This window comes from Pinus tabuliformis, chromosome 4_1, assembly GCF_031772625.1.
Source record: "Pinus tabuliformis cultivar Carrire ecotype Pingquan chromosome 4_1, CPIR1, whole genome shotgun sequence".
Classification (NCBI taxonomy): Eukaryota; Viridiplantae; Streptophyta; class Pinopsida; order Pinales; family Pinaceae; genus Pinus; species Pinus tabuliformis.
In genome coordinates this window covers 152330040-152337295 of record NC_142303.1, presented here as the reverse complement: position 1 = coordinate 152337295, position 7256 = coordinate 152330040, and the positions used below count along the sequence as shown (strand labels likewise).

General features: G+C 42.3%; 1 non-coding gene across 1 annotated transcript; it reads right to left on the bottom strand.

Moving 5' to 3' along the window:
* Positions 1-350: 350 nt before the first annotated feature.
* Positions 351-423, bottom strand: TRNAE-CUC (transfer RNA glutamic acid (anticodon CUC)). Its single transcript has one exon. It is a non-coding gene; the product is annotated as a tRNA-Glu (tRNA).
* Positions 424-7256: the final 6833 nt, after the last annotated feature.

Here is a 7256-nt window from a genome sequence, read left to right as displayed (position 1 = left end):
TTGCTAAGTATAACTAAACACATACAAATAAGCTAAGTGATCAACTGATGTCAGGTTAATAGTAAGAGATTGGGTAATAACACAGATCAAGCCCCGAGTAGGGCTGTGCGAAGGCAGCATCGCAGGTTGCGAGGTACTGATAGGTGCACGTAGGGTCAAATCGCGAACCACCGAAAATCATTAGACATCTCTAGGGTGTGGAAACCTGGTTCTAGTAGCCTCCCATACTACTTCGGGTGAGACCTCAGTCCGCGCTCTGCGGACTGTTGCCGAAAGGGCCAGTAGTACTGGGATTTGTTTGGCTAAATCACCTCTGAACCTGGGTCAGGCCCCTATAAGCCAACAAATGGTTTCGTTGCCAGGACTTGAACCCGGGTCTCTAAGGTGAGAGCTGAGTATCCTAACCAACTGGACTACAACGGATGGACAACACCGCACATGGTTTGTAGCATCATTAACACCGCATTTACGGACGACCCTGTCACAACAAAAGCTTTCCACCCAGGCCGAAGCTTTGGATATGGAAATGAGATTGCATGAGACCCCTATACAAGATCCTGGTCTGGGAGTCCAACAAATCCACGCGCAACTGCAAAATTTGTCTGGAAATGTAGAGTTTGAAACAGGACAGGACACCTCGGCCAGAAGCGTGCGAGGAGGCATGGTGCATAAAATGAAAAGGCCAGGGGCATGATAAGGACCATTGTCCAGTCTTCATGAATTACTTGGCGGGAGGAGGGCCGATGACATTAAGACCGGAGGCACAAGCAGGACCGAGCGCGGCGCCTGCACTATGGTGCACGATTTTTCAGATAGGAGAAAAACACACTATAAATAACTGTCATCTATTGCAGAAGTATACGTAGACGTACCAACAATTGTTTTGTAATTTCTGTAGGTCGGTAGGCCATGATGAACGCACCTGCAGAAGCTACGAAAAAATGATGGATCAAAGTCCTGCCTATTGGGTACAAACTGAAACGCGAGCCCTCGACCCAAATGCATGAATGGCGCGCGCTGGATTTCAGTGGCATGGATGAGGTCGTGGTGGAATGGGACCAGGAAGGGGTCATAGACAACTAATTTGTTACAATTGCAGAGGGCCAGGACACTTTGCCCATGATTGTACAAATCCGACGAGAACATCATTTTTGTACTGTACTCAGTTTGATCATGAGGTAGAAGATTGCCCTACATTGATAGCGAGGCTGCGTGAAAAAGGGGTACTCTAGCCTCCCCCGACTCAGAATTTGCAAATGATGAGGTCTGAGCCGCGCAAAGAGGACCCGAATGTAAACATAGTGCTCAGAAGTGGTATCACAACAGGAGATGACAAAGGTAAGCAACCTGAAGAAAGTGTGGGGGTTCGCAAGGCTCCTACAAAGGAAACTGAATTTGATTTAGAACGTGTGAAGGAGACATTCATGGAAGCTAAGAAGAGCTTCATGGAGGCCTCCACTTCAGGTAGTAAGGACCAACTAGAGCCAGGGATGGATCCTTCAATGCTCACTACCTTCCTGGAGACATGCATGAACCTGCTACGTGACGGCAAGGCTGTGAAAGGACCATAGGAACTTATCACTAGGTGCGCGGGGTTCGGAGAACCGCACGTGGTCTGGAAACTTGGAAAGCATGCATTGCCCACAGGAATGGAAATGAGATTGACTGCGCAAATTGGAGAGTACGAAATGGATCAGGTAATTCTGGATCTCGGATCGGATGCGAATTGATCCGGATTTAAACAGGAACACAACAAATTACAGAGATAAACATAAACACAGAGATGCAGTGGAAATAATACTTCATTTAATTAATGTAAAATACTGAAATATGCTTACAAACAACAATGGAAATAAACCAGCTAAGGCGATGGTAGCTTATCTCCAAGAAGAGATGTGGCGGCTACATGCCTCTGAACTATGTTACAATGAGGCTCAAGGGCCTATTTATTGTTGAGAAACAATGGGAAACCCTAAATATCCAAAAACCTAACCTTAGGAGATGAAGCGCCAAACTTGTTGGCATTATGATACAAGTGTTGTCCTTGATGGCAACTCACTCAGAGATAGGTACAAGTGATGACAACTTGATCAGAGGACAGATCTCAGTACAGCAGGACAAGAAAGAGATATACGCAGGTTCATTAAGGAAAACCAGCATGTACACGCAGGTTGGTTTCAGGAAAAGCGCGTACATGTGAAAAGTACCTTTGGTCCGTGGCGGTTAGTCCTTGGAAGTTGTGCCTATGGTTTTGGACCATGGTGTCTCGACGGGCGTGTCGATCCCTAGTTTTGAAGTTGATGGTATTGTGTTACTATGGTTTTGGTCCGTGGTATTGTGAAGTGCCTAAGGCTATATAAGGAGAAGATCATTAGGCAAAGTAATGCATGCATTGTGTGTCTGACGAAGTGAGAAGATCTGGTATTGCTGGTTATTTGTTCAGGACGCTTGGCAAGGGTCGGATCTGACAATGAAGGTATAAGTAATTATTTCTAGATCTGCACGTGGGTTGCCTTTGGAGAAAGCGCGTATACACGCGGTTTTGGTACAGTGAAGTAGCGTATGCATAATAAGATTTGATATTTCAGGTTGCTATTGATTCTGGTGGTTGTTGCAGAGTTCTGGGCTCTGGTTTGGGTTCTGTGTTCTTGGTGACAGAGTTTCAGTGATTCAGTATTGGGTTGTTTAATGAATTATGATGCAAGTATAAGTTGATGATTGTATTGCAGTAATGTTTGTTTTGTACTCATGGATCCAGTCTGAAAATTGATGAAACGTGGTCCCTATAGGAAAGAAGCTTGTAGCCTTCTGTAGGGTCAGCACCTACGTACTAGTAAATGGATCGACTAGTACAAGAGCTGAGGGGGTTGTAGCTCCCTTCCAAAAGTAGTTGGAAAACGAGAGAGGGTTGTAGCCCTCTGTAGGTTGTAGCCTGCGTACTGGTATAAGGTTGCACCAGTACAAAAGATTGTAAACTGAAGTTTCTTATTAAAGAAAGAAAGAGACGACTTGCAGCAGGTGGTTTTCACCCACATTGGGTTTCCACCTTATATCATGGTGTTCATGTGTGTGGCTTTTATGTGATGATCTGTTCTGTTATACTGCACCTGTTTACTGTCAATATGGTTAATAATGTTCTGATGCATTTACTGAAGATAAGCTAACTGAATCATAAGATTTCTGGATATACGCTAGTTTCTTTAGACACAGTAGCGTGTACACGCAGGTTCACTTAACTGAAGTAGCGTATATGTTTCTAAGCATGAAATTGAAAAGATTTATCTGATCTGATAATACTGATTCACCCCCCCCCTCTTAGTATTATTTCCAACAATTGGTATCAGAGCAGGTCCTTCAAAGGAAGCTTGATCGCTTGAAGGAAAAGATCCATCAGAATGGGTAATCTAGAAAGAGAGGCACACATCAGGCCACCAGTCTTTGACGGGAACAATTTTACCCACTGGAAGATAAGAACCACTGCATATCTACAATCTCTTGGAGCAGAAGTTTGGGGAATCGTAGAAGGAGGATACAAATTCCCATCAGCAACTCCTACAGATCCAGCAGAGAAAAAGCAATATGAGCTCAATGCCAAAGCTGTTACTATTCTATTGAGTAGTTTGACACAATCAGAATTTATGAAGATCATGCATTTCAAATCAGCCAAGGAAATATGGGACAAAATCGTTACAAGCTACGAAGGAGATGATCAGGTAAAAAGAGCAAAGCTTCAAACTCTCAGAATCCGGTATGAAACTCTTAAGATGCATAGTAATGAAAGCATAGCTAATTATTTCCTGTGTATGGATGAGATTGTAAATTGTATGAGGGATCTGGGTGAAGAATTTGAGGAAGTTGTCTTAGTTAAAAAGGTTTTGAGATCTCTGTCTGCTAAATTTGATTCTAAAGTATCTGCCATAGAAGAAAAGGAGAATGTGCAAAAAATCACCATGTCACAGCTTCACGGGATCTTAACTGCTTTTGAAATGCGACAAGAGGTACCACCAGAAGCCGCTTTCAAAGTGTCAGAGGAAGAAGATGAGGTAAATTTTGTCAAGAATCTTGAACGGGGAACTGGACGGTTCAAAGGTAAGCTACCTTTCAAATGTTTTCTATGTGGTAGAGTTGGTCACTATGCTGCTAGATGCCCTCATAACAAAGGAAAGATATCTGAAGAAGATGGTAAAAGCTATTATACCCATATTAAAAGTTCATTCAATGATAGTGAAGATATTAGAAGTCTCATGGCACATGAAAAGAAGAATGCTTCATCCAATAATAGCGAAGATATTAAAAGTCTCATGGCACATGAAAAGAAGAATGCAGAAACTGAAGAAGTTGCCAAATTAAAGGAACAATTGGAGACAGAAACCAGGGTAAGGGAGCAATTACAGGATATAGTAAAGGATCAGAGCACAACTATTCAGAGACTTGAATCAAAGATTCTCTCTCTAAAAGAAGATCTTAAAAAATCAAGAGAACAGAACAAAGAAGATCTTGAAGATCAAGAACATGAAGTGATCAAACTAAAGCGACAAGTGGAAGAAGGAAGAAAAGCTGAAGAAGACCTAAGGAATCAGTATCTGAAAAAGGAAGAACAACATCAAGTTGAGGTAAATATCTTGAAAGGTAAAATAGAAGAAAAGGATAAGCTTTTACGATTTCAAGATAGTACTAAAGTCTTGGATGTTATTCTTAATAGTCAAAGGTCTCCTGCTATCAAAACTGGTCTTGGTTTTCATGAATATGTTGAAGGTGAATCTAGTGCACAAGGTGAGGCAAGGAATTCTAATGAGAAATCTGAAACGCTGAACAAGGAACAACCAAGGAAAGAAATTCCTCAAGGAAGATCCTTTACTCCTAACTATGGAAGTGATAGATGATTATTTCCTCCACTGAATAATGTTGAATGTTATGTATGTCATAATCTTGGACATGTTGCAGCCAGATGTAGAAGCAGAATGGGTCAAGACCATTACAAAATATCATCACATCCCAGGTATTTCAAAGGATATTGCTTTGCCTGCAATGCATATGGACACAAAGCAATTGATTGCGACAGAAGGAACATGAAATATGTAAGATGTTATACATGCAACAACTATGGGCATAAAGCAAGGGAATGCAGGAGCAGATTTCAAAATTCAAAACAAGAGGACCATACATCATCACAGTTCCAGGAATTAAAGAAGACAGAGACAGAAAGGTGTGGCATAATTCAGACAGCTGACACAACAGACACAGGGGAATCTGAAAGTGATGAATTTCAGTATTCCATCTTGCATACGCTGATATAATGAAGACAAGTCGCGTATATACGCGAGTTACAGGCTGCAAAGTCGCGTATATGCAGAAAGGGCAGCAGATCAGACCCAGGAAATGGTTCAGTCATGGTTGGCTCAGGCTCAGGGGAAGCATAAAGGGCAGCAGAACAGACTCAGGAAATGGTTCAGTCATGGTTGGCTCACGCTCAGGGGGAGCATATACTTCAAATTATTCATTGTTGGCATTAAATGATACATCTTGTTGAAATGGTATTGCAGGCTTATGCGTATGGTACAGATCATATAAATGTTAGTTATTGCTGGTCTTAGAACCTGCATCCGCTCAGGGGGAGCATGGATAGATTGGTACACTTTGGCATACACAAAGGGGGAGCACATTTGGAGATTTCAGCAGGTACTCAGGGGGAGTATGGACAGCAGAAGGTATACCAAAGAAGAGAATATCTTGGTCCGCCCTTTGCCCTTGATGTCAAAGGGGGAGAGTGACTTGGTGTGGTGGTTGCCATCAAGTCCAAAGGGGGAGATTGTTGGCATTATGATACAAGTGTTGTCCTTGATGGCAACTCACTCAGAGATAGGTACAAGTGATGACAACTTGATCAGAGGACAGATCTCAGTACAGCAGGACAAGAAAGAGATATACGCAGGTTCATTAAGGAAAACCAGCATGTACACGCAGGTTGGTTTCAGGAAAAGCGCGTACATGTGAAAAGTACCTTTGGTCCGTGGTGGTTAGTCCTTGGAAGTTGTGCCTATGGTTTTGGACCATGATGTCTCGACGGGCGTGCCGATCCCTAGTTTTGAAGTTGATGGTATTGTGTTACTATGGTTTTGGTCCGTGGTATTGTGAAGTGCCTAAGGCTATATAAGGAGAAGATCATTAGGCAAAGTAATGCATGCATTGTGTGTCTGACGAAGTGAGAAGATCTGGTATTGCTGGTTATCTGTTCAGGACGCTTGGCAAGGGTCGGATCTGACAGTGAAGGTATAAGTAATTATTTCTAGATCTGCACGTGGGTTGCCTTTGGAGAAAGCGCGTATACACGCGGTTTTGGTACAGTGAAGTAGCGTATGCATAATAAGATTTGATATTTCAGGTTGCTGTTGATTCTGGTGGTTGTTGCAGAGTTCTGGGCTCTGGTTTGGGTTCTGTGTTCTTGGTGACAGAGTTTCAGTGATTCAGTATTGGGTTGTTTAATGAATTATGATGCAAGTATAAGTTGATGATTGTATTGCAGTAATGTTTGTTTTGTACTCATGGATCCAGTCTGAAAATTGATGAAACGTGGTCCCTGTAGGAAAGAAGCTTGTAGCCTTCTGTAGGGTCAGCACCTACGTACTAGTAAATGGATCGGCTAGTACAAGAGCTGAGGGGGTTGTAGCTCCCTTCCAAAAGTAGTTGGAAAACGAGAGAGGGTTGTAGCCCTCTGCAGGTTGTAGCCTGCGTACTGGTATAAGGCTGCACCAGTACAAAAGATTGTAAACTGAAGTTTCTTATTAAAGAAAGAAAGAGACGACTTGCAGCAGGTGGTTTTCACCCACATTGGGTTTCCACCTTATATCATGGTGTTCATGTGTGTGGATTTTATGTGATGATCTGTTCTGTTATACTGCACTTGTTTACTGTCAATATGGTTAATAATGTTTTGATGCATTTACTGAAGATAAGCTAACTGAATCATAAGATTTCTGGATATACGCTAGTTTCTTTAGACACAGTAGCGTGTACACGCAGGTTCACTTAACTGACGTAGCGTATATGTTTCTAAGCATGAAATTGAAAAGATTTATCTGATCTGATAATACTGATTCACCCTCCCCCCCCTCTCATTATTATTTCCAACAAAACTGTGGGCCCCGTTTGGGTAAATTGGTACATCAACTTCTTGGGGTTGTAACTTTGGCATACGATCTCCGTTTGACGTGCACTATAGCTTGTTAGAAAGATCTATCAGAGGACTAAAACTTTTG